Genomic DNA, 27,228 nt, shown 5'->3' with positions numbered 1-27,228 from the left:
GGGGGCCGAGGCAGGCCCGGCCCACGCAGGGCGGTGTCACCAGACACCCCCCGGGGCACTTCCTGCCAGCGCGGCCCCAACGAGGCTGGGGGCCCACACCCCGCATGGGGTGGGCGACCAGCCGGGCGGGGCTGCTCCCCCTCTCCAGAACCAAAACCACCTCAGCCGCCCGAGGCCTCTCCCTCCCCCCTTCCACCCAGCTCTCGGCCCCCGCAGGGCCTCCACCCCCGCTCTGGGCCAGCAGCAGTGCAGGGAAGGGGAGCCGCCGCGCAGGGCAGGGAGCGGGGATGCAGCTGCACCGCCGCCGCCTGCGTGGAGGAGCTCACGGGGAGAAGGCGGGGTAAGAATGAAGGTGTAAGAATGGAGGCCGACAGGGCCAGCGCTCACGTCGAGGCCCGGCAGGGGCTGCGGCGCCCGCGCCTCCCGCCCGCAGCCCTCCTCCGCTGGCAGCGCCTCTCCTGCAGCCCCGTGCCTGTCTCCTGACGGCCCCTGCTCCTGCGGAACCTAGTCGGTGCCTCCCGCCGGCGCATGTCAGAGCCAAGTGTCCCGGGACGTTTCCAGGCTTTGGGGGAGGGTCCGGGGGAGCCCAAGAACGTCCCCGCCCGGGCCGTCGTCTGGCCTCGCGCCTGCCTCCCTCGGTCAGCAGGTCAGCACGGGGGACGCGCACGCACCGCGCCGCCCCCTCCCGCCAGCAGCCTGGGCTGGCGCGGCGCAGGGGCCTCCCAAGGCCACGTGCCCCGAGGTGAGTCAGGACCGGCCCCAGGCCTTCCTGGGCCGCCTGCCCCCTCCAGGGCACGTTCCCGCAAGCCGCGGCCAGGCGCCAGCAAGAGGCGCCACCTGCTTCACCGGGAGAGCGCCCCATTTAGGCGCGTCATACGTCACATACGTTACTCCAACGCTCAGCCTCTTCAGAGGCCCCTGGAGGGAAACACGCCCTGTCCCCTCGCGGACGTGCGTCCCTGACCGGTCTCAGTTTCGTGAGGAGCAGCTCCAGCGCCAGGGAGCACAGGGCAAGTGGGACCCAAGAGATGGCAAAAGAGAGACGCAGGCTGAGGACTGTCCATTTTTTGCATCGTTTGTGTTTGATTTTCTTTTCTTAAGGTGAAATTATATTGAAAAAATAACCTTTTTATCAGAAATAACTCAAATTTTAAAAATACATAAAAACTTGTTAACAGGATAAACGCACAAAACCTAACAAACAATACCAACTAACACTAGACTAGGAACGTCCTAACAGCCTGTGTTTCTGACAGGGAGCCAGGGTTACAGAAATACACAGGAATACACAGAAGCCGATATTTCAACAGAAACACACCCTGCCCCCCGAAGCGGCCAGTGGCACTTCAGACGGGGTTTCCATGGTGACATGCTGCCTCTCCTTATAAACAGGCCGAGTTCCTCTGCTCTGGCTGCCTGAGCACTGTGTTTTTAAATTTCCTTCTCTTTCCGGTTTCCAGCAGCTTCCATCCGCTCGCTGCAGAACGCCGTGGTGTGCGGCCACACCGGCTCCCGGGAGGCTCGGGGGATCTTGACCCGCGCTCAGAGCTGTCCTAGCCTTTCCTCTGCCGGTTCCAGGAAGCCGGGCTTTGACTTCATTTACCAAAAAGCAGACCACCAGCACATCCTTCAACAGCCCAGCAACCTCAAAGCTCCGCGCGCACGGAGTGTGGGGAAAGCCAAGGAAAGACACAGCCCCGGGGGCTGCCTGGTAAGCCCTGCCGCCTGCCTGGGGGGCCTGGCACCGGGCACCCCCACCCCAGCCCGGGCAGGCTCCCAGCCAGCCCGCCCCCAGCCGCCCAGCCCAGCGCCCGGCTCCCCCGGCTCAGCCAGAAGGCGCAGGGCCGGCCACCCGCACAGCAGGGCGGGGAGCCATTTGTCTCCTCGCAGATCCCTGCTTACAGAGCAGGACTGAGAATGAGGTCACAGTTCCAGGAGCTTCTGAGGCCCAGAGGTGGGTGGGTTCTGTTTATTTTTCCCTAGGAAAGTTTGTTTTCAAATTCGGAAGTGTCAAAGTTGGCTTCACGAGGGAACACATAATTTCTTGAGTGGCAAAAAAAAATCCCATCAAGGGCTATAAATGCTCAGCAACAACCACAGATCGATGAAGTGCCAGGAAGGCACCGTTATTTTAGGAACGAGGCAGGAGACAGCACGTGCCGAGGCCCCAGGCGCCGCGCCAGCCGTGTCCACTCCAGCTTCCTCGCCAGCAGGCCAGGGTGGGCTCTGCTCCGGGGGACCGCCCGCTGGCTCGGCCATGGAAGTGGAGCCTGGCAGCCCCCGCTGCCAGGCGGAGGGGCTCTGAGCCGACCGCGGCAGGCCCCCCTGAAGAGCAACAGGAGGCCGTCCTGACTGGACATCAGCCCCTGGGGAGAGGGACCGGGGCTTCAGCTGCCCGGCCGCACGGCTCGGCTGTTAGGTTTGGGTTTTTCTCCAGAGGGTGTGATGTGACAGGCACTTGGGCAGCCCACTGGGGACCCCGAAGCTGAGGCAGCAGAAGTCCGAACCCCCAGGGGCTCCTCAGCCGGGAGGGGGGGGTCTCTGGCCCCGCTCCCATCGCTGCTCCTTCTCGGGCTGCCCACCAGGGCGGGTGGCACCAGCGGGCCTTCTGGGTCCTGCTGCCATAGGCTGGCCTTGGCTCTCAGCAAAGCAGACAGCAGCGGAAACCAGGAGGACCCGGGGGAAAGCAACTTTAAAAAGATACCCAGGGGAAGCAGCTGCGGCTCAATCAGTCGGGCTCCCGCCTACCACACGGGAGGCCCTAAGTTTGCGTGCCGGGCCTCCTTGTGAAGGCAGGGTCACCCGCACGCTGTGGAGCACCACCCGGCCCGCAAGCGCCGCGGAAAGCTGACTCAGCAAGGTGACACAACAAAAAGGGAGACAAGTAAAAACACAGAAAAGCGCGCAGTGAATGGACACAGAGAGCAGACAGCAAGCAAGCCGCAAGAGCGGGGGATAATAAAAAGAAAAAGATACCCGGGCACGACCCTGAGGATGTGTCCCCACGCAGGACCTGCTCACAGGAGCTAGACTGGACAAGGTGCCGCTGACACGCTGCCTCTGCTCGGCCGCCAAGGCCCTTCTCCTCACCTGCCCTCTCGCCTCTCCTCAACCACCAGGGCAGGTCAGGCCAGCGGGAGGGGTCAGGAAGCACTGGCCAGTGCGTGGCTCAGGGCCATGGGGGTTCCCAGGCGCCTCCACCTGGCTGCCCACACGGGCCCGGCACCAGAGCCTGGCTCACCCGAGCTGGCGTGACATGAGGCGCACGTGCGGTTCGGAAGCGGGCCCTGCCTTCCAGGACCCAGCAGAGACAGCGGACCAGACACACGCGGCGACCCCGAGACACAGGGGCGCACGGGCCCCTTGCTGCGAGGAAGGGAGGGGCCTCAGATCCGGAGAGGCCGACCCAGGCACCTGACGTTGAGCGGTAAAGGCGCGCTTCAGGGACGGGAGTGAGGCGGGAACAGAGCTGGAGGGGGCCGGGGAGCCAGGGCCACGGAGCGCCGGCTCCTAACTGCTCACCTACACCTGAGCGAGCCACCACCTCCTGGGACACCGCCGGGCTCCGGGACACACAGGCGAGCGACGGGCGGCTCCTCGCTGGCAGGGCCCCGGGGGCTGGCCAGGACGGAGGGGCCGCAGCCCAGGCAGGCCGCCCCAGCCCCGGCAGGTCCCTGGGAGGCCCCGCGGCAGGCGGTCGATTCAGTCATTATAAAATAAAACCCGACACCATCAAAACGAGCCAAGGCCCCTTGATAAGTGGAGAGGCCAAGCAACCTGTAGTCTACTGGCCTTCGCCTTGGTGACACATCCCTCACGCCAGGGCTCTTTCCACGCCCTCGTAGGGAGACAGCTCAAGAAAAGTGCTAGGACCAACGGCCCTTTCTCTCCCTGTGGCCTAGTTCCAGGAAAGAGACCTGAGCCGGCTGTGCTGTTTCCAGAAAAATGCTGAGGAGCCAGGAGACCTGTACACCCATAAGAAAATTGTCACTCCATCACTATTTCTTTTTCTTCAAAATCTGCTGCTGAGTTCTGAAATGTAGAGAAGGGAATGAAGCTGAGGCCCCACCAAGGGCCTCTGTCACACATCCTATGTGAAAGTGCCACCGCCCAGAGCAGCGGCAGTGAAAGCTCATGAGAGCCTACCTTGTGATTTACAGTCAAGGTTTTTGTATTTAACCATCTTGCAGGTGGGTAATAAAGAGATCAGGGAAAACGTCCCTTCGAAATTGGTTTTCAGATCTGTTCTCCTCTCCCGTGGAGGAAACCTGTGGAAAGCTGAGCCCTGGGAGCGAGCAGGACGCGGCTAACTCAGCCTCCAGGCCCCTGAGGGCCCCCCGCCTCGCGCACGGGTCAGGCAGGGACCCTGGCAGGGGCCAGGGCGGCGCGCCTCCCCCGCGGGCACGTCCCCGCCCACCCAGAGGGCTCGGCCACCCAGGGCTCTCGTCTGGCGCCAGCCCTGGGCTTTGGTGAGGACCAGCTGTGACGGCGGCCAGGGCCAGGCGCGCACCGACCGCTGAGGTCACCTGCCAATTGAGGCCTCTGCAGTGGGCCCCACAGCCCCCACACGCCGCAGCTGCGCATGCACCCGCCGGCTCGCCGGAAGCAGGCCCTGTGGGGAGCTGCCGGGCTTCGGGCGAATCACCCACGCCGGGGCCTGGGGTGCGGCCCCCTCCCTGCCCTCCATTTTGCGGCAGGGGCCACTGCTCCTCACAGGCAGGCAGGGACCTGGCAGCTCAGGGCAGAGGGCGTCCTGCCAGTTGCCGCGGGGACCGTGGGCAGGGCGGCCGCCTCGGGTGGGCGCGGGCCCCTCAGCACTGCCCGACCGCAGGCGGCGAGGCGGCGGGCTCTCCACCACGACCGGGCGCTGCTGCTCATCTGCTTTTCTTCAAAGACATTTTTTAACTTAAATTTACAATTTAATCATGATACTGTCGGTAATGTCTGCAGCTGTGAACTAAGCGTGTGCCCACCACATACACACGCTGTGCACACACGTACACACATGCACGCTCCTCCGCGGCACCCAAGAGCCCGCCGCCGGCTCCAGGCCAACTCCTGGGCCTGGGCCTCCGTCCTCGTCCACGGCGGGGACGTCCCAGTCCCAGCTCAGAGCCTGCAGGAAATCGCAACAGGGCGCGTCTCCAGGGCTTGAGACCACAAGTCACTGGGAAGAGCTGGATTTACATCGCACCAGGTCCCGAGACGCACGGGGAAGGTGGACTTAAATCTCTGACGGGCGTTCTCTCCGGGGAACGTCACCGCCTGAGGATGAAGCCGGGCAGCTCCCCAGGAGCGAGCCGCTTGGGCCTGCTGGCCTGGGCCCGCAGCCCCCGGGGGCGCACGGAGGCACCCCTGCGTCGGGCCCAGGGGCCTTCAGACCCGGCCAGAGCCCCGCAGGCGGGCTGTCAGGGCAGCCAAGAACCCACCACCTCTTCAAGAAGGGTCTTCTCCTCCCGTCCTGGACAGGGTGCAGAGGCAGCCCAGAGGCCTCCGGACCAGGGGCCCAAGGGTATTTTTAGCTGCGCTGCTCTAGACGGCCCAGGGAAAGGGGGAAGAAGTCATCAGAGGGCCTGCGAACCCAGCAGTAATTAAGCCTTTTAAGGCAGCAATTCCAGAGTTCTGCATTCATCAGATTTCTTGGAGCAACATTCTGAAAAGCCTTCATGTTTCAAATAAATTCAAATAAATACAGCACTCTGTAGCTCTTAAGGCTGGATCAGAGGATTAAAGCACGTACCCGAGGAAAGATTCCACAGAGAAACTGCGAAGCAGCTCTAAAAATACATGCGATTCTCCAGCACTATTTCGGGGGAAAAGGGGGAAGGAACCAAAATCCAAGCGCGAACTGGCCTTTCTAGGGTAGCTCCTGGCACGCAGCCCTGCTGGGCATCGCGGGGTCTCTGCCACGTGGGCGGCTTCTGCGCCCAGCTTCAGCCCTCGGGAGGCGGGCGGATGCGGCTCCAGCAGCGCGGCGGCCCCTGCTTCTGGCAGCGCTGCTCCCCGGCGCCGCGGGGGTGGAGCACAGTGACGCTGGGGGTGACACCGCTGGGATGACACCGCTGGGGGTGACGCCACTGGGCGGAGATGCCCAGCCTGCGCCTCAGAGCACCTTCGCTCTGCGGGTCCAGCAGCCAGAGCGAGGGCAGCCTGCAGCAGCCCAGGACGCGGCAGCAGCCCCCCCGCTTCCGCCTCAGCGCCGGCTTGCTGGGTGCGCAGGGGACCTTTAATGCCTGAAACCCAGGGCCAGGCGCAAAGGGAGGCTGGGCCAAAGTCAAGGCAGAGGGGGCGGCAGAGCCAGGGACCTCAGCCCCGAGCAGTTCCCTCTTCCATGGCTCTCCAGGTCACGGCCCGAGCGGCCCCCTCGCCCACAGCTGCTCCAGGTCACGCCCCGAGTGGCTCCCTCGCCCACAGCTGCTCCAGGTCACGCCTGCCCATGCTCCCAGGAACACATTCAAAATGCATCTCTGGAAAAGACCCAGAACAAACTGGAGCCAGCCAAGGGCTTAATCAGGGGTTAACAGAATTCCTTTGCAAGCAGAGTTAAAAATCACAGTTCCGCAAGAAACAGGTGGTCCTCGCGCTGTCTGGTTATGGCAGCCAAGACCGAATGGGGCATAGACGAAATTCTGAAAACTGGGGAAGGGGAAATAATCTTTACAACTCAGAAATAAACGTGCAAATAGCAAAGAGCTGTTTTACTCCAGAAAAGGAATCTTTGTGAAGTTTGGACTTACACAGGGAGTGCTGGAGACCGTGTCCCCTACACGCTTGCCTTCTAGTTGATTCCTTCTGGTTAAAGCTTTAACAACTTTGAAAGGTTAAAAAGAGAAGACTTGGTTAAGAGCAAGCCCATGGCTTTCCCTGTTGTTCCTGGAGGGGCCCGGGACAACGCTGTGAACACCGTGATGTGGACTTTAAAATCTCTCCCTCTCTCTTTTTTTTTAGGAATATTTACTTAAACCAGTAAGAAACAGGTAGAAAATGAAATTTTGAAATTATATAGTTTAAAACAACATAAAATACAAAATACTTAGAGATAAATCTAGCAAAAGATGAGCAAGATCTCTATATGGAAAAGCAAGGAATGAGAAAGAAATTAAAGAGGCCCTAATTGTGCATGGATTATAAAACTCAGTATTATAGTATCATTTCTTCCCCCGAAAAACTTCATTATTCAATTATTTTTAATGGAAAATATTGTATTTTTATTCTTTTTTAAAAACAATTTCATTGATAGATATTAATAAAGCATACAATTCATTCAGAAAACATAGTCCAACTCTAAAACTTAGTTTATACCTAAAATAAAAATTTTGAGGGAGGCAAGGACACAGAGTCCTCTGAAGTTACATAAAATCACTAGGTGTCCATATAAAATATTATATTTGCTAAAGGAGAACTTGGAAGGGGGTTGTGTGTGAGGTTTCTCTTTCGGGGAGAAGTGGAGAGCGAAGGCAGTGCAAACCAGCACCCCACTGTTCAGACCCCACGTTGCAAAATCGCATTCCTTCAAGCACAACTTAAAAACAGCACGTCACATCAAGAGCCACGTGGGCTCTCCCGTGCGGGAGAATGTCCTTTCCACTCGACTCCCTTAACGCACGCAGCACGACAAGCGCGTTTTCGGTGTGCCGGCTCAGAGGTACCACTACACACCACGAACGCACCCGCGTAAAGTGCGCACCCAGCCGCCACCAGCAAGGCACCCTGAGACCTTCCGTCACCCCAGAGGAGAGGCCGAGCCCGCGCGAAGCCCCTCCCCACTGCCCGCAGCCCGCACCCAGAAGCCTCCCCGCGGAGGGGGCCATGGAGACGCCCCGGCACACGGGGCGGGCAGCGGTGGCGCCCTCCGTGCCAGGCGTGAGCTCAGCACGTCCTGGCAGGTGGTTTTCGGCGTCCTCCCCCTGGAGGTGCCGCCTTCAGCAGGGCTCTCGGGCTCTCCCGCGCGGAGAGGCCGTGGCTCAACACCTGCTGCTCCCCTCTGAGCAGTTCCGCTCCGGCGGTCAGTTCACCCGGGCCCGCTTGAGATCCGCCTGCCCCGGCGGGCCGAGCTGGGTTTCACCCTGGTCCTCTCTGGTCAACAAACTGGCCTAGTTGAGCCGAGCTTGTTCTCATGGAGCTACCAGCCTCCTCCTACCTGCCCCCTGCCGTCCACAGCACCTCGAGCGCGGCCTCCTCCAGGCCTGGACCAAATACAGCAGGTCGCTGGAGGAGAGCGCCGCGTTCTGTTCTCATGGCCTGCTTTCCTTCTCCTCCGACAGCGCTGGGGTGGGGGCAGTAGCCCGCCTCTCTCGGAGGGATGGCCCTGCTTTGTAAGCCTCTGGCCTCTCGGGCTGGGTGAGGGCCGGTGAAGGGGCCCGCGTTCCTGGCCCATGGGGCCTGGGTGGAGCTCCTGCCCTGGGGGGGGCCCCCCGGAGGAAGGGAACCCCAACTGCTCAGCTGTACCTGCTGGGAGCTCAGCCTCGGCAACCTGGAGCTGGGTGGGGAGGTGAGGCATTCTGACCACCCCTCCCCGGAAGGTTGGGAGCTGGGAGAAGAGGGCCACAGGCACCTGAAGTGGGTGGAGCTTTTCTTACGTAAGTGTTTCTTCACTTTGCTATACGTCCTCAGAACAATTTCAGGAGACCTAAAAGGCTGTTTCCTTTTCATGTAATTTTCATCAGTTACTCTTCCGTCTCTGAGGAGTGGGCCCAAGGGGCTCCTAACCCCACCATACCAGAAATGGATCTCCCATTAGACTGGCAGCTATTAAAAAAACAGAAAACTACAAGTGTTGGAGAGGATGTGGAGGAATGGGAACACTCATCCACTGCTGAGGGAATGCAGAAGGATCCAGCCATTCTGGAGGACAGTTTGACAGTTTCTCAAAAAACTAGCTAAAGATTTGCCATATAACCCAACAATTCCACTGCTGGGCATATACCCAGAAGATCTGAAAACAAGGACACAAACTGATGTATGCACACCAATGTTCATAGCAGCATTATTCACTACTGCCAAAGGTTGGAATGAACCCATATACCCATCAACAGATGAATGGATAAACAAAATGTGGTATATGCATACAATGGAATACTACCCAGCTGTAAGAAGGAATACAGTACCACACATGGGATAACATGGATGAATCTTGAGGATCTTATGTTGAGTGAAGCAAGCCAGGCATTGAAGGACAAATACTACATAATCTCTCTGATATGAAATAAGCAAACCAAGCTGTCTCAGAGAGCTAGAGACTGGATGATAGGCTTACCGGAAATTGTGGGAGAGAGGAAGGTTGTGAGCTGATGCCTACATGGGTGAAATCTATGATAGACGTAAGTAGTTGTACAGGGAAGGGATAAGACGGGGGCATAGGGACATTACTGGGTGGGGCTTTGCAGTCTTGAGGGGGGCTAGGGTTGGTAGGATGGGTCAGATGGCCCAAGGAATTGGGGGGAATGTTGGGGGGAACAGATGAACATGGGAGATTGTCGGGTATGTGGTTGAAACTATAATGTTGAGAAAACTCTTTACAAAATAATAATAAGGAAGGATTACCTGTTTAAGGTGCTTAATGGGGGGCATTAGGCACAGGGGCAGCTTCTAGGGAGTGTGTGAGTGCTCATCTTGTCAAAGTGCATTATATCATTGGATGGAGACACATATAATAAGTGGGAAGGTGTACCCACATCCTGGCGAGGACTGATGTTCTCATACAGAGGGAATTGTGTCTCTTGAGAGAACTGTTGACTCCCAATGGGGAAGAGTGTCTAGTGTGTCAAGCCCTCAGCACTGCAGCAAGTATCTGTGAATCTGGTCCTTCAAGCAGTGAAGCTTGGTTGTCACTGTGGGCCCTGAGGGGAGCGGGAGAGAGGAATAGAATAGATAGAAGCAGGGTAACTGGGGGGCAATGGAAGTGTTCCACAAGATTGTGCAATGATGGATATAGGACATGTTAAATTTCACCAAAATGTAAAACAGTCTATAGACTAAAATGTAAACCATAATGTAAACCATATTGTAACTAAAATTTTAGAAAATTCTACAGTCTAAAATATAAACCATAATGTAAACCAAAATGGAACCATGGTTGGTAGCTATGTTTCAACATCTATACATCAGCTGCAGCAAATATAACATGAATATGTAAAAAGATCATTGCTGGGGAAGGGGGAAAAGGGTTTGATGTTGGATACTTGGGAGTCTCCTATATTGCATATGTGACTTTAGTATGATCTAAAATTTTTTTGAAGATAAAATTAAAAATTAAAAAAAAAATGCTGACACTGAGGAAGGAATGAAAGAAACTCCCTTGCCACTTTACATACAGGGCAACACCTATTACAGTGATGAAAGGTAGAAGGTAAAAAATAAAGTTTTATGATATTTTTCATTTTTAATACCCCAATTTATTTTTACTTTATTTTAGTTTTTCTAAATTAGTATTCTATTTCTAATTTTTGAATCTATCATTACTAGTTCATTTTCCTACAAATTGAATTTGGCAATATATTAGGCTTCATTTTTTAAGACGTTTTGGACCACAGAGGGGTTCAACTATGGCAGGGGAGGAACGCTGGTGTGGGGTGTTATTGATGGGGGACGCATGGTTGGGAGGGAGTTCTCCAGGGCATGTATACAGGGTATATTAAAATGTTCGGATATTCATTGGGTATTTTCATAATAGTTAGAATTACAAACAACTGAGGGAGTGTTGAGTTCCTAGCCAGCGAAGCTCTGTTACATTCTCCAATAGAATAGCAACAATTCCCCAAGTGCAAGAGCAAAGACCAGTGAAGAGGAATGGTCCAATGATAAATTCTTGATACTGATGACTATGCTTATGAGCCTGTTATGCTTGAAATTTCAACTTAGCCTAGTGTTGCAGGGTGTCTAAGAGTTACCTCCTGAGAGCCTCCATGTTGCTCAAATGTGGCCAGTCTCTAAGCCAAACTCAGCATGTAAATGCATTACCTTCTCCCCAGTGTGGGATGTGATTCCTGGGGATGAGCCTCCCTGGCACTGAGGGATTACTATCAAAGACAAGCTGGTGATGCAACAAGAAAAAGACCTTGAATAAAAGGGGGAAATGGTAAAGGCAAATGAGTTTATATGGCTAAGAGTCCTGAGTCAGGAGGTCATGAGAGGGGTCGCACTTATGCACGTCTCAGCAGGATCCCAGAGACAGCCAAAGTAGATACAACCCCCAGGTACTGGTGCTCCAGAGGGCTACAGAGACACACAGGTTCTATGGTCATGGCACATGGCTCTGGAGTTCAGTGTCTTGTTAGTGAGCCCTACTTTGGAATTTGTGTTCCTGAGTGTGATGGAGCTGGACTTAGATATGACCTTTCTACACGTCTTTTCTGTCACTTTTACTGAACATGTGGTTGGCACTGGGGTTGGTGTATACTCAGGGGACTTGAATCTCTGGACTGGATATGTGCCAGCTGGGCCCTGAGCCTCAGGAGAGTTGCAACTCCTACTCGCCCGTTTGTTGGATTTAAACCAAGTCAGCTAACAGGGAGGTGAGGATGGTCAACCACCACACCAGGGAACCAAGAGTGCCTACAACTGTAAGCAGGAGAATCCCATCTATCAGCCATGTAGTATCTAAGTCCCCTCTCAATTTACAGGTGGAGTGGGCATCACCATCCCAGGGTCCACAGGATGGAGGAATAAAATTTGGATTAGAGTGGACTTACTAATATTCCACTATAGAACTATTGTGACTTTAGCAATGGAAGAAACTGTATCACTGACAGCAGTCACAGTAGTTGCTGAGGGCAGGGAGAGGGAAGAAGAGATGTGATGTGGGGGTATTTTCGGGACTTGGAGTTGTCCTAAATGATATTGCAGGGACAGATGCTGGACATTATATAGCCTGCCATAACCCACTGAATGGACTGGGGGAGAGTGTGAACTACAATGTAAACTACAATCCATGCAGTGCAGCAGTGCTCCAAAATGTATTCACCAAATACAATGAATGTACCACACTGATGAAAGAGGTGGTTGATGTGGGAGGAGTGGGGTGGGGTAGGGTGTGGGGTATATGGGAACCTTTTGAATTTTTTAATGTAACATTTTTGTGATCTACCTATCTTTTTTTAAAAAAGGCAATTAAATTTTAAAAATTTAAGAAAGAAAAAAAATTTACTTTTTATTTCCAAAGATGAGCAAAACATTGCACATAAAAGTCCTTCCGTGCTAGGAAAGCTGAACAGCAGAACAGGAGTCTAGAGGAATAAAAAAAACAGCCCTCCCACAGGAACTGGGCACAGCACGACACACTAATTTTGTTAAAAATAAGTCACCCAGACATGCATCTTGATTAATGAGTAATCTACAAAACGCGAGAGACTTCACCATGCTCAAGAGTGTGACACAGACGTCAGGGGGTCAGAGCAAGCAGCAGTCCAGCCGCACACACCCCCGGAGCCAAGCCCCTCGAGCCAGTCCCCTGAGCCAAGGCCAAAGGGTTCCAGGTAACATCTGGAAGCAATGTGGCTGGGGACAGCAGGCGTGGGGAGAAGGGGGCACAGGTGTTGCCCACTCCCCAAGGATGGCAGAAAGCACTCTGGCAATACAAACTGAGGAGGGGCCTGGCAATCAGCAGAGCCCAGCCCACGACCTCCACCCGGTGGGCGGTGAGCCGGGGGTAGCTGGGGAGGAGGCCCTGGGTGAGGCCACTGCCCGTAACACCGGGGCGAGAGGAGAGGCCTGGCTCGGCCACGTGGAGCCTCCAGCCTGGACCCCAGAGCCCCGCCCCAGACTTCTCATCTATAAAGTGGGGACCTGTAGAAACTGACGAAGCCCGAAGCCGTCCTCAGCCGCGGCTGTGGCTCTGGCAGGCCTCTGCAGGGCTGTCCGCCGTGGGCCCCACTGGATGTCGCCCTGCCCACAGGGCCCCGGGGCTGTGCTTGGGCCTCCCCAGGGACTGGCCACACGCCCCTTCACGAAAAACCACAGCGGCTGTGCAGCCCCCTCGGAGACCCCCTCCCAGCCCTGGGGAAGCGGGTGGGGGGGGGCTGAGAAAAGGGCTCGGCATGGGACAGGCTGGAGAGGGGCAGCCCCTTCCGGCACCAGGAGAGACGTTCACAATCTCTGCTGTCCGCTTTCAGCCAGTGAAGAACGCCTCGAGTGGCAACATTTTTAAAACAGACCACACTAGAAGAGAATTGTTTTAACACATGCAACGCCCCCCTCGACTTTGCAGGACTGTCCTGCGCAGCCAAGTGGCGTGCAAAGTGCGCGCTGCCAGCTTGAGTGCGCGCTGTCAGCTTGAGCACCCTAGAGTGACCCCCCCGGGCCCGGATTTGCAGTCCATCGACTTCCTCTGGGAGCACTGACTTGGGCCGTGGCTATCCCGCCACGGGGCCTCCTGCTGGGCCCCCCGGCCGCTTGTTTCCGTTGTTGGCATCACGGTGCATGGGGCTTCTGCGGGTTTTTCGGTTTTCACAACTCACTGAGGGTTTCGCGCCACTCTGCAGTCAGGGGCTTTCGGGGTGTGTGTCAGCCTGAACGTGCTGCTTCCCCTGGAATGGTGTGCAAGTGCGTGTGCATCCTGAGGAGCACGCCCCGTAGCGAGGCCTCGTGGCCAGGGCGGAGCTGCGCGGACAGAGTCACCTTGCCCACGGGCCCCAGGACGCCAGCCCCACGGTGCCACCGTGAAGAGTCACCGTGCCCACGGGCCCCAGGACGCCAGCCCCACGGTGCCACCGTGAAAGGAGTCACCATGCCCTCAGGTCCAGGGCGCCAGCCCTCGTGGTGCGAGCGCTCCACCACCCACCCTGTTTTGGAAAACAATCTATTTTTGACATGCTGGGTCTCGGCTGCAGTTAGACACAGATGGAGCTTGCTGTTCCTACTATGATCTGCCTGACCCAGTTTGGGTTTTCTTTTTTTTCTCCACCAACATAAAGAAACACAACCTCATTTTACTCTTCCCCATAGTAACTTTTTTTTTTTTAATTAAAAAGCCAGCATTAAATTGCCTCTTTTCTTTGGAAAGTTTTTTGCTCTGTTTTGTTTTCTAAGCAGAAAAAATTGATGTATCATAAAATAATAATTTTGGAAAACGGAAAGAGACAAAAACAAAACAACCAACCACACCCTTGTGAACTGTTGTGGTGTCCAAAGGACCAAAGTCCACCCTGGACCTGCCAGGGACAGCTGCTGGCACCCCCTCGCCCCCTGGCAGCACTTGCCCCCTCGGGATGCCAGCACTACCCGCTCCCCCCACCACCACCCCCTCGGCCCCTCAGGGGATGCGGCATCCCTCGCCCCCTCGCCCCCTCGCCCTGGGTGCGGATGTCACCAGGGGAGGTGGACTGCCTCCCGGCCATGCTCCGCCACGAGGGGCGCAGCTCCCCCAGGGGCTCCCCCTGAGCAGTGGCTCTTCCTCCAGGGCCCGGCGTGATTCCTCCTTGGAGAGACCCCCCCACAGGAGGCACAGTCAGAGGAGGGCAGGCAGCAGAGAGGCCCCCCCACACCGAGACCCCGGCTCCCAGCCTGCCGGGTGAGCGGCACCAGCCCTCGCTGGGAGGTTCTGCCAAGCGCTCAGCGCCCTCCTCCACGCCACGCACGGGGGTCCTGTGAAGACGCTGACCCTGCCCGGACACAGTGGAGAAGGTGGTCTCAAGGTGACTGCGCAGGGGGCGATGCCACCTCAACAAGGACAACGCTCACACCTGATCCCAAACCTGGAGAGGTGCCCCCACTCCACCCAGAAGCAACTCACACCAGCAGCTGTGCGGGGAGGCCAGGAAGAAGTGAGAGGGTGGGTGCCCCAGAAGACTGTCAGGGCCACACTCCAAGGGACTCCAGCCCTGGGTCCAAAGCCCCGGGGCAGCTCGGGTGGCACTGGGGCACTGGTGCACCCAGGGCACGGGCCAGTCGGATGTCACACCGAGCGTGCCAGGCGGCGTCTCCCCGGCAGGGAAGCAAGGACGGCGCCTCTGGCCCTGCGCCTCCCGTGGCCTCGCACGTGTCCTCCACTTCCCCCCCGGGCACAGTGCCTGCCGCTCCTCACTCCACCCTGAAGGCCACTCGAGCCCACCCCAGGCCCCCCGTGAAACTGGCCACTGCCACTCTGCAGACCAGCCCCTCCTGAGTCCTGTGTCCAGACACCACACACCAGGGGCGCAGGCGCTGCTCTCCTCACCCACTCTCCAACCCCAGAACGGTCTCCCGCTCTGACACATTGCCCTCCCTCCTCTCTCTACCCCACGGCTCCTAAGTGGCCTCCCACGAGGCTGACGACCACATTGCCTACGTCGCTGTCATGCACAGCGCCAGCCCCGGCGAGGCGGGCGTCCTGGGTCCTTAGGACGCAGGCTTCCACGCCAGCACCCTGCGGCTCTCTGGCCACGGGCTCTCACAGCTGCCACACTGCGATCTCCACCACCCCCGCCCAGCCCCAGCGCCCCCCACCACCCCTCGCCCCTCCCCCACCCAACCTTCCCCACCCTGGGGCCCCCACCACCCCGCCCAGCCCCAGGCCCCCCCCCCCCCGCCCCCACAGCCCTGCCCAGCCCCAGCCCCCCTCCCACACCCTGGGGCCCCCACTGCCCCGCCCAGCTCAGCTGGGAAGGAACCACTGAGGCCCATCTCTCATCCCTCCCCTGATCCCCAGCCCACCCCACCCATTATGCGTTTAGAGTTTTTCTTCTCTCCAGTTCTTTCCTCAGATTAGATTTTATTGCAAAGAGCAGGAATCCTTCATTCAAGGCCTATTTGCTGCGTCTCCACCACAAGCCAGAGAGAGGATGCTCGCCTCAGGGGAGACCCGTGCACAGAATCACCAGGGAGGGCAATTTCAGAGCCAGAACTCCAAATGAGGGGCACGCCAGGTCTGCAACCGTAAAACTGCACCTGGCAGCCTCAAAGGGGGCAGAGCTGATAACCAGAGAGTTCCAGCTATTTCTTGCCGCTACGGCTACTTAGACAGTCTGCCTTTGTTGCTCAGTTGATTGCACAGCAACCAAGATTAAAATAACTTGAGCACTCAGCACCCAGATCTGTTACTAACAAAAGAACGGCACTGACCCCAGGCTAGGAAAGACACAAGATGAGCCGGGACATCCTGCAGTGCCAGGAGTTAAGCAGGAGCCCAATGAATTTGTGTTTACAAACAGACAGACCCACACTTCGATGGGGGGCGGCGACCAGAAGAGCACCCAGTGCGCAGATGGGGAGGCCTCTGAGCAAGTGGGGAAGTGACCTAGCACTGGGGAAGGACACAGGGTGTAAAAGGAACAGCCGTGAGTCCGTACCAAGGAAACTGAACAACTGAAGGAAGAAACAAGACAAGGGAGAAACAAGACAAGCCTCCCAGACAGAAAAGCTCCAGGCGATTTCTGGAGCCCCAGCCTCTGCAGGAGCCAGTCGGGGTGCACCTGGGTTGGCGCTGGCGCTGTCCCTTCCCCACACCGGCCCGGTGAAGGTCCCTGTGGCGACAGCCTCAGGTGCAGTGGCGCCGGCAGGACCCCAGCTCCGCCCTCCGCACAGCAGGGTCTTCTAAGGATTTACGTCCAGGCTCCTCCACCAGAACGTCACCTAGACCCGCTCTGATCCGCCCGAGCTGCGGAGCCCCTGGAGACCCTGAGGAGCGCCCGCCCGCCTGCTTCACGCCCCTGGCTCGCCGCCCGCAAATCCTTAGGCCAGCGAGTCTCCCCACTGCGTGGGGACTGGGGGCCCCACAGACCGGCAAGAAGGGCCGGGGAGGGCCAAAGTGCTTCGCCTTCCAGAAGACAGCCAAGTGCAAGCAAAGGAGAGCAGGAAAGAAGAGAGGATGAGAAAGCAGGGGTGTCTCAACTTGCTAGCTTTGGGGACCCCAGGAAACATTCTCGATATGGCTGACGCCTCGCCACTGCTGGGTACAGCTGGAGCCTGACCCTGTAAGGGCACCTGCAGTGTCGGGGCACTTTCACAAAGCTCAGCCTGACTCATCCACGAGAACCCAGGAAAGAGCATTTAAAAGGCAGAAAAGGGAAGTGGATTTGGCCCAACTGATAGGGCGTCCACCTACCACATGGGAGGTCCAGGGTTCAAACCCCAGACCTCCTGACCCGTGTGGAGCTGGCCCATGCGCAGTGCTGATATGCCCAAGGAGTGCCCTGCCACGCAGGGGTGTCCCCCACATAGGGGAGCCCCATGCACAAGGAGTGCGTCCCATAAGGACAGCCGCCAGTGTGAAAAATGTGGTGCTGCACACATGGAGAGCTGATGCAGCAAGAGGACCCAACAAAAGGAGACACAGATTCCTGGTGCCGCTGACAAGAATACAAGCGGACACAGAAGAACGCACAGTGAATGGACACAGAGCAGACAACTGGGGGGGAGGGTGGGGAAGAGGAGAGAAATGAAAAATAAAATCTTTAAAAACATTTTTTTTAAAAGGCAGACAAGACACACGCGCGGGAAAGGGCGAGGCACTGAGAGTAGATCTGCCAGCACGAGTCCGGCACAGCTCCGAGCCGGCAGCGCTGAGATAACCTGGAAAAGGCGCCCACCGCAGGCAGGGGCACGAGCGCTGCAGGAGACGCCGGGGTGGGGGCAGCGCCGCGCCCAGGAGGCTGAGCCCGCTCTGGGGGGAGGTGCCCTAGGCAGGGCCTGGCCCCGCGGCGAGCGGAGAGATTCCCTGGCAGCCTGGCGGCCCGTCGGGGGAGCAGGAAGCGACAGCGCAGTCCCGTGGGCACACCCTCTGGGTGCTGGGGACGGGATCACCGCGGTCTCAACATCCGACAAGCAGAAGGCAAGACCTTAAACCCCGACGCACACGAAGCGAGAGGACCGGGAGACGTTCAGGCGTTAAGGCCGGCTGCCTGCCCCGCGTCTTCTCTGTGGTTCCATGGTTTTCCAAGCTCTCCACGACAGCACACAGAACGCGAGCCATCAGCAGGCCGCACTGAGCCGGCAGCCCCGCGCCCTGCCCTGCTCTCTCCGCAGGGGCCTGCGCACCGGGCCCGCGGCCACCTCTCTGCCTCGCGAGGTTCTGCTGGCAGCGAGCCCCGGGTGCGTGAGGGCAGGGACCACGGCGGGCAGGGCCGCTTGGGGGGGCCAGGGCGGGCTACATGGGGGGAGGAGGTGGGCGTCCGAAGGCTGGGGTCCCAGGCAGGGCAGTGCGGGGTGCCCCAGGAGCAAGGAAAGCCAGCCCAGGTGCTGCGGCGCCCAGGGAGCCAGCGCGGGCTGGCAGACAGCAGCCTGCGCAGGGCCAGGGTGGGCAGGGGCAGCGCAGAGGGGCCGAGGGCGGCGCCAGGGCTCCCAGGGCTCCACGGAGGAGACAGCAGCCCTGCAGGCCTTTCCATCAAGACAGAGCCAGGGCCGGGGGCAGCTCGGGAACCTGCAGGGGCACACGGGAGAGTTGAGCCGGGAGCTGCAAGGCCCCGAGTCGCCAGGGGACCCACCCCCGGGGGGCCGGAAGGGGGTGGCCCACAGCCATCCTCCTGCTGATTCAGAGGCCACTGAGGGGGGTGGAGGTGTCAGGCAAGGACAGCCGCCCCACTCGCTCCTGCGCTGCTGCCCGTGCTTTCTTGCCCTCTCCCACGCCGCCCGGACAGGGGACGGGGACACAGGCTCTAGATGGATCCCAGGCCCCTGCCTGCTGGAGGAGGGCCAGGTGCATCAGCAGCAGGCCACAGCGTTGGATGCGTGGCTGCAACAAGCCGGCCGGGGTCCCGACAAGGTCTCCCCGGGCTGCCCTGAGCTGCAGAGGGCGGAGCCGGCCTGGAGTTGTCGCCGCGGAACACCCGGCTCTGGCCCCAGCAGCACAGGAGGAGACTGCTGAACATCCCACCCGAGGACACGCGGGCCAGCCAGAGCGGGACAGGAGCCCCCACCCCACGCTCCTGAGTTAGAGGTACAACCAACGAGCACTAAAACAAGTAGCCCCGTTTCTGGAAGGCGATGGAACAGGAGCAGCGCCCCAGTGCCCCAGCTCCCTGGCACATCTGGGTAGCCATGGCCCGCAGCACTGACGTGGCCTGCAGCGCCAGCATCCCTGCAGGAGAGAGTGCTTCACCTGCAGCGCCAGGAGCGCCAGCTTCACCTGCAGCACAGATGGTGCGTCCCCTGCAGCGCCAGGAGCGCCAGCTTCACCTGCAGCACAGATGGTGCGTCCCCTGCAGCGCCAGGAGCGCCAGCTTCACCTGCAGCACAGATGGTGCGTCCCCTGCAGCGCCAGGAGCGCCAGCTTCACCTGCAGTATCCACGCACCAGCTTCACCAGGAGTCCAGGGTGGGGCCGACCCATTGACGGGACTCCTGGGGTGGAGTGGGGGGTTCAGTGGGGTCCCCATTGTATCCTCCAGAATACCCTTAAGTGCTAAAAGCCCAGAAGCTGCCTGGAAAGAGGCTGTGAGCTTTACACCATTATTCCCAATTAAACTTTTATCTATGAAAATGTGGACCTCCCTCTTTAAAAACAGACTGGAAAACAGCACCTTGACAGAAAGACCTGGACTGGGTCTAGTTCACCTCCCAGGGTGTTGGAAACAATGCACAGCAGACCAGGGGGCGAGGCGGACGCTGCCCCCCTCGGCAGCCGCCCCCCCCCTGCAGCTGCTCCCCCTCAGCAACTGCCTCCCCTCAGTGGCCCCCCCCCACAGCAGTCCCGCCCTCCGTCCTCGCCCACCACCCACCGCTGCACTCGCGTGTCTCTGCACACTCCAGCCCTGTGGTAACCGCCGGAGACCAAGCCAGGGCACCAGGGCTGGGCCCGGGGCGTGGGGGAGAGGGGGCTGGGGGCTGCCCGCGGGGTTCCGCACCCTGGGGTCTGGGCCTGCCCCCCCCAGCCTTCCCGCCCCGAGGCCTCGCGCTCTCAGGGTGGCCCTGGATCAGCAGACAAACCCGGCTGGGGGCCAAGACGGGGCATGGGCAGCCAGCGCCCGCCTGAGAGGCCTGCTCGTGGGAGGACGCCGGGACCCGGAAAGGAGGTACCTCAAATTAAAACTATTTTCGTTTTAAACACACGTCCTCTCACAGGCAGCAGTGTCCAAAATAGCACGTCCTAATTTAGAGACCAAAGGCGGCTCCCAGAAGGGCAGGGACCCAGCGTGGGGAGAGCAGGACTGCGCGGGACCCCGGGGCCGCGGGCCTGTGGCCAGCACTCGCCCAGCTCCGCTCCGCCCCGTCTCCAGGCCGCAGGGGCCCAAGGCCCTTTCCTGCCCTTCTGCTCCCCCCGCTTCTGACTGACACCTTGCTCCTCTCCTCCCACGGCAGGGCCCAGGGAGAGTGAGGGGAGAAGAGGGGGAGGAGGCAGGGAGGGGAAGGGGAGAACAGGGGAGGGGGGGCAGAGCAGGGGACGGGAGGGCGGAGGGTAGGAGGTGAAGGGCAGGGGGAGGCAGGGGAGAGGAGGGGAGAGGAGGACAGGAGGGGAGGGCAGGGCAGGGCAGGGGAGGGAGAGCTCCCGCGGGAGCACAGGCCCCACCAGGGCCCAGCAGGAGAGGCTCTGCTCTGCTGGGGAAGGCAGGCAGGGCCATCCATCGCTCAGATATGAAGCTGTGTGTTTTCAACCATGTAGTACTAACTTTAGGGCTAAGAGAAATTATCATCGGCCTGTGTACACTAGCAATAACTGGAGATTATCTAGTACTATACGAACAAAATCTAAATTCTAGAAACCGCAACTCAAATTTTTAAAAAAGTTTCTACAATAGGAATCCTTATTACTCTATGCACTGATTATAATTAAAATTTTTAAGAGTTTTGATATTAAAACATAAAACTTTTCAGGTGGCAAGTCTAACTCATTTTATTAAGGAGTAAAACTTAGGCAAAAGCTCCTTACAACGACTTAATGCCACAAAGCCCTTTGGAGTTGATCTTAGGAAGATTCTGCCATCAAATCTGGATGCAACGGTTATGGACTCGCCTTGGTAAACTAAGAGAAGACAGTGTGCTCGTGCTTTAAAATAAAGCAAGAAAACCGTTACACGCTCTCCAGGGCATTACCTGGAGTTTATCGGCAAGGCCAGGTGACACATGCGGCCCCGACGGCCTGTCCTCCCCCCGCCCTCTCGGCCCCAGGAGGGGGAGCTGCTGAGCTCGGCCCGTCCCAGCCCGCCCTGCGGCAGCCACGGCCACCTCTGGCCACGCGCGCCTGTGACAGGCAAAGGCGCCGTGCTCCTCCCTGGGCAGCTTTCACCCCGCCGTGTCCTACATTTCGACCCCTTTTGTGGTACCCAGGTTCTGTTTCACCCAAGGCCTCTCCTCCCTCCCTGTCATCCTCGTCGGTCGAGAGTTAAGTCTGACACAGATGGGAAAGGGGTGCTCTTGGCACGCTGAGCCCCGGCCCTGCGGCTCGAGAGGGCCCTCTGTGCAGCCTAAGCCTGGCAGGCTACATGGACGCTGGCGTCCATCCCCCTCGGCCGTCCCCTCCCCAGGAGTCCCGAGCCCCTGCGGCGGCTCCCGTGTGCCCCCACGCAGGCAGCCCGCTCCGCCCAGGCTGGCCTCCCCGCTCCTGGCTGCTCGGCAATTCCTGCCCTGCTTTGTGACACTCGAGCAGCGTCGCTGCAAAGCTGCCTGCAGTCCAGGCTTGCTGGAGCCCTGAAGGAACCCTCCGGCACCACCGTCCTTGCCTCCCTCAAGCTCCTGCGGGAACACCGAGGCACCTGCCCCCCCAGCCCTTCGGTGCCGAGGCAAAGCTGGCGAACCAGGACCCCAAATGAGCTTTTGTTAAATGTGAAACGATGGAAGAACTCATGAAGTTTGCATCTTCAGTGCACCAGATAGACTTGGCGTGTAGAAAAAATATTTGCAAATTATTCTTACGAATGGAAGAGTTTTTTTTAAACTAAGATGTATGACTATGAAACCATGAAAAGGATTTTCTTGCACCCCACTTGGGCAAGTGCTGATGGCAGTGTGCGAAGGGGAGCTGCAAAGCACTGGGGCGACAGCGGCCCAGGTAGAAGAGGCCTGCGGCGGGAGGGTATCTCAGCATCTGGGAAGGGCCGGGCCTGGGCCAGCACCTGGGCAAAGCGTCGCTGGGCAGGCCGCACACTCGCTTGGAGCCTCGACGTGGTGCCCGGGGAGCTGGCGGTCAGCACCTGCCAGGGCACTAAGGAATTCCCAAGTCACAGAAACAAAACAAAGAACAAACGTCCATCGCCCACTGCGGCGGAGGATCTCCTTTTGTATGGAAGTTCTGCCTAAAAACAGAAACACGCTTCTCGGGTGGCAGCTGGGCCTCGCTGGCGCACAGTGGATGAGGCCATCCCTGGCGCAGCTGCCCCGGGTGTGAAGAGGGTGGCATCGGGGCCTCCTGGGACGAGCGCCTTGGCAGCCCTGCACGCGTGTGCGCACGTTTCGGAAGGAAGAGGCTGCAGCTCTGCAGCTGCGACGGCAGCAAGGCGGTGAGGACGCTGGCTCGGGGGACTCCGGGGAGCTGCACTTGAGCGGTGCCACGGGCAGGGGCATGCACGGCGTGAGCGTCTCTAGGACGGCATCCCCCTCAGACGACAGCTGTGGACACGCCGCACAGTGGAGAGGCCACCTTCCCGATCACGTGCGCCGACGTGCTTTCACTCCCTCCAAGAACTTCCGCCGTGCGGCCCGGAGCGAGCACGGACCACTTTGCTCCCGGCCTCCGGATGAGACGGTAATGAAGCACACCGTCCTTCCCAGCGCGGCACAAGGATGGTGCTGCGCTGTGCAGAGGCCGATGGCGTGGTGGCAGGCAGAAGGCCAGCGGGCCAGGAGGGAGGCCACCCCAGCCCAGCTCACGAGGTGGGGCACCCACCGGCTCGCCCAGCCCCATGGCCCCTGCCTGGCCAGCGGCACCAGTGCCCAGGGCAGGCAGGGGCGGCCGACAACACGCGGCCATCCCCGAGCTCTACGCCGCTCCGACCAGGCCCTGCCTGGGCCCTGGCTCCAGGACCAGCGTGGCCCTGCCTGAGCCTCAGTCTCCTCTCCTGAAGTGCAAGCACCTCACTCCCCCTTTCTGTTGGAAAGGACTGGCAGGCTTGGGCCAGGCTAGGGGAGGTGGCACGGACGGGTCCCAGAGGGCAGGGTGGCCCAGGAGGACGGCTGCATGAGGAACAGAGCACTCGACAGAAGCGGCCGAGAAGGGGCCGGACACCTGCTGCAGGTCACTGCCCAGCTGGACCAGCTCCCCGGGGCCCTCCCGCCCCGGGCCCGCCCCGCCTCGTCGCGCATGCTGGTCCACCGTGCCCCAGCCAAGGGCTGTGTCGGCATCCCTCCTCCCAGCGCTCCAGGGGCACCTGCTGGCCCCACCACCCCACTATGGACTGGGTGAGCTCCGGAGCGGGCTGTTTCAGCTCCTCCCCGCCACCCCTGGGACGCAGCACCCACGGCCCCCGACCTCGCAGACAAGGGTGGTGCTGCTGCTGTGTGAGGGGAAAAGCAGGCCTGGCAGAGCAGAGGAGGAAACGGCCCAAAGAGCCGCCCGGAGAGCTCCCGCGGGCTCCATGCGGGCACGGGGCGGGGGGGGGCAGGTGGCCCTGGGACGCGAGGCCAGCAGCAGGCCACGCCCCCCGGGGCTTCCTCTTTCAGGGCCGCCAAGACGGCTCCTCCTCGGCCTGGCCTCTGGCACTGCCTGCCTGGCACGCGGTGCCCCCAGCCCAGGCACCTGCCCTCTGTGGTGGCTCTCAGGTGCTGGGGCATCCTGGGGGCCTCCCACGGTTCCGGCTGTTAAAGGAACAGCTCACGGAGCCCCCTCTCCACACGCCAGACCCACACGGCCGCTCAGCAACCAACACCCCCGGCCTGGGCCCTGTGTCTGGAAGCTCAACCTGAGGCTCTGGGCCCGGAGACGCAGCTGCACCCCGAGGCCTCAGGTCCAGCCTCGCCTTCACCCTGAGAGCCGAGGCCGCTCCATGCTCCAGCAAAGACCCTCCACATGAGTTTGGAAAAAAGCACACTCCTGCCTGCTCGATCTTTTAATTCTAGTTTCACAAGACACAGAGCCATCCACCCTTTCCTCCTACGTGGAACGACAGTAAAGTCATTAAACTGTTGTTTCTCACGGAGGACACAGGGAGGCACTGCCCTCTTCCACGCTGGCTGGCCACGTGCAGGCGTGGACAGATGCGCGTGCACGCACAAGCAGAAGGGGCAGCTAAGCCCACAGCTAAACTCCTTTAACGTGTCCTCAAATCAAAAGGTCAGCCCCAGACATTCCGGTTTGAGATGACAGGTCAACAGGGTTGCAGCAAAACCAAGGCCTTCCTGAAAGCGTCTGACGGCAGAATCGCAGGGCTGCCCTGGAAACGCGCTCCCTGCTCCCCTGCAGCTCCCCTGCAGCACCCTGGAGCAGCGGTCAGCAGGCGGCCGCCCAGCTTGCCACCGCTTCGTCCCCTTCCTGCTCCTGCCCTCCCTGCACCGGCTGCTTCCTCAGTGCTCAGAGCCATCCCCCCTCGTGTGGCGGGGACTCGGAGAGTCTCAGAGCTCAAGTCAGGGTGCCCAGGCTGGGGCATGCAGTGAGGCCAGTGCACCCTGATGGGCAGCTCTCCCCAGACCTCAGCCCCTGGTCCAGAGCCAGGCACCCCGAAGTCCAGGGGTGTGAGAGGCAGGAAGGAGGGCTCTGACATCATGAGAAGTGTGAATGGAGGGCAGGGGGCGGGCAAGCCCTCCTGGAAGTCGCCGCCCTCGGCGCTGTGGCTGCTCTGGGCCTGACCTCATGCCAGCCCACTCGCCACCTGCCACAGGCCTGAGAGCAGCAGGATTTCAAGAACCCACGGCATGAAGACGCCTCGCAGCCACCAGCCCTAAGCAGGTGCCTCTGCTGTTGAGAAGGCAAGGCTGCCTGCGGACCCCAGCGCCACCCCCTCCCCGAGGCCGGACACCTGGCTGCAGGAAGGGCAGGGCCCGGCAGAGGGAAAGGCCACCCGAAGGTGCCGCTGCCAGGACCAGAGAGCCCCGGCCTGCCCCGGCGCCCCAGCTCTACGCCACGGCCAGGCCCCTGCTGCGCAGCAGCGCTCAGGAAGTGGCGCCCATGCTGGAGGGGCCGGGGAGCTCCATGCTGAGGGAAGTGTTTGCTCTCTCACCAAGGTGGAATTCTCCCGGGGGACAGCCTAGTTCGTCCTAAAAATGCTTTAAGCAGCAGCGTCGGATGTAAGAGAAGGGCTTGAAGTTTTCTACTGATAAGGAGAGGTGATTTGGGGCAGACTGGGGAGGCTCTGGGGGCTGGGCGCAGGGCTGGGGAAGGCTCCGCTGTCATCGCATCTGCGGCGGTGGGGGCTCAGGGCCCGGGCTCCCGAGGGTCTCCTGCCCGAGGAGCTGGGAGGAGAGCCTTGAAGAGGAGGGAGGGCGGCCCCCGGACTTGATATTCTTGGGTGGGAAAGAGGCAATAAGCAACAAAACGCCAAACATACAGGACGCCGAAGGTGAAAAGCTTTCTGGGAGGAAAAATTAAGCAGGGTAGGAGCAATGTGAACAGGTGGAATGGAGAAATTTTAAGAAATTGGATAAAGACCCCTGAGAGCAAGTAAACCCTGTGGGCTTCTGGGGGGAGGCGGCGCCAGGAAGAGGGACCAGCCAGGGCAGGGGCGGGCGAGAGGAGAGAGCGCGGGGCTCGCTGCGGGGGCCTGGAGGCCGCTGCTTCACACAGGCGAGAAGCCCCCCGGCGGGCAGCGAGCTGATGCTGTTCGCTCTGAACAGCCGGCGCCGCAGTGACACAGTAGGCACCCAGGGGAGTGTGAGGGCGCAAAGGGCCCGTCTCCGGCCGGTGTTCTGAAGACAGGCCCAGCAGCCCCTGCCCAGCACGTGGGGAGGGACAGAGCTTCCACCGAGATGCCCCCAGGTCCGTAAGCAACCAGGGCAGCGGGCTGCTGGCGGGCTGGGGACGGAGGCGCGGGATGGCGCGGGACGGCGCGGGACGGCGCGCGACGCCGATGGTCCAGGAAGCAGCTGGAGGAAGGGGCTGGGGTTTGGGGCAAATCCTGGGCCAGAGAAATAAGCGTAGGAGCCGCCAGCCCCCAAGTGGGAAGCGCGAGAACCGACAGCATCACCAAGACGCGAGAAGAGAGCCGGAGAGAGGCAGCCTGGACCCCTGGGAAGTGAGCGGGCCAGGGCATGCGCCCCTGCCCATTCCTGTCAGCTGGAGCTAAGCCCCTGCTGCAGGGCGCTTCCCAGAGCCCAGCAGGGTACAGAAAAATAGTGAAATGTGCACATCACCTCACTTCATTTCTGCAGCCTCTGGGAGATGGAAGGGGCTGAACTCAGCGTGTCAGGGGCCAGCTCAACACAGATGGCCTTAAAGCCAGGCCGGCCCCCCAGACGCCCCGGGCCTGCCCTCCCAAGGCCAGGCCAGCCCCCCAGACGCCCCTGGCCTGCCCTCCCAAGGCCAGGCCGGCCCCTCAGACACCCCGGGCCTGCCCTCCCAAGGCCAGGCCGGCCCCTCAGACGCCCCGGGCCTGCCCTCCCAAGGCCAGGCCAGCCCCCCAGACACCCCGGGCCTGCACTCCCAAGGCCAGGCCGGCCCCCCAGACGCCCCGGGCCTGCCCTCCTAAGGCCAGGCTGGCCCCTCAGACACCCCGGGCCTGCACTCCCAAGGCCAGGCCGGCCCCCCAGACGCCCCGGGCCTGCCCTCCCAAGGCCAGGCCGGCCCCCCAGACGCCCCGGGCCTGCCCTCCTAAGGCCAGGCCGGCCACTCAGACGCCCCGGGCCTGCCCTCCTAAGGCCAGGCCAGCCCCCCAGACGCCCCGGGCCTGCCCTCCCAAGGCCAGGCCGGCCACTCAGACGCCCCGGGCCTGCCCCTGGAGCCCAGAGCTCTCCACCCTGACCCCACATCAATCACCCACCCCCAGATTGTCCTAACTGGTGGGCAGTGGGTGGATGAGGCACCTTACTGGGTACTCAGTAAGGGTTCGCTTCAAAAACAGGAAAAGGTCCCTGCTAAGCGACGGCCAGAGGGCAGGACTTAGCGAAGACAGACAGAGCCGGGGAGACAGAGGCCCAAAAGCCAGGTGCCGTCTACTCGGGAGCTGGGGCAGGGCTCAGGGCAGGCCAGTCCTCCAGGGAGCCCAGTGCCCACCCCGTGGCCAGCGACTGCGGTGGTGAGACAAGGAGCAGGAACCAAAGGCACCAGGCAGATGTGGGAACGCCGACTCCCATGGACTTCCGGCAGGTAAGTCCTAACATGCAGACCTAAGTAAATAAACACTCCGCATAAACATATTCATATCTTAAAGCCCACTTTTCCGTCCAGTCCACAATCACGTAATTGTTTTCTGGGAGTCCGTCCTGTCGCCCACCCACATCAGGGCAGGATGCTACTCCT

The 27,228-nt window shown here is 60.0% G+C and overlaps 1 protein-coding gene across 31 annotated transcripts in view; it reads right to left on the bottom strand.

Annotated features, from left to right (window-relative positions):
* The window catches only part of INPP4A (inositol polyphosphate-4-phosphatase type I A), a 102,406-nt gene that overhangs the window by 56,845 nt on the left and 18,333 nt on the right, over window positions 1-27,228 (bottom strand). For 5 of the 31 annotated variants that reach the window (XM_058278158.2, XM_071208717.1, XM_071208713.1 and 2 more), the window contains exon 1: window positions 5,854-6,008. The exons of 12 other annotated variants lie outside the window; for them this stretch is intronic. The gene's annotated coding sequence lies outside the window, so the exon portion shown is untranslated. Of the gene's footprint in view, window positions 1-5,740; window positions 6,469-27,228 lie in introns of those variants that run through there. 14 more of the 31 variants (XM_012517957.4, XM_004474379.5, XM_012517955.4 and 11 more) reach the window with 8 other exon arrangements.

Source organism: Dasypus novemcinctus, chromosome 17 (assembly GCF_030445035.2).
Source record: "Dasypus novemcinctus isolate mDasNov1 chromosome 17, mDasNov1.1.hap2, whole genome shotgun sequence".
Classification (NCBI taxonomy): Eukaryota; Metazoa; Chordata; class Mammalia; order Cingulata; family Dasypodidae; genus Dasypus; species Dasypus novemcinctus.
The sequence above is the reverse complement of the archived record's forward strand: the minus strand, read 5'-3'. Positions and strand labels throughout refer to the sequence as shown.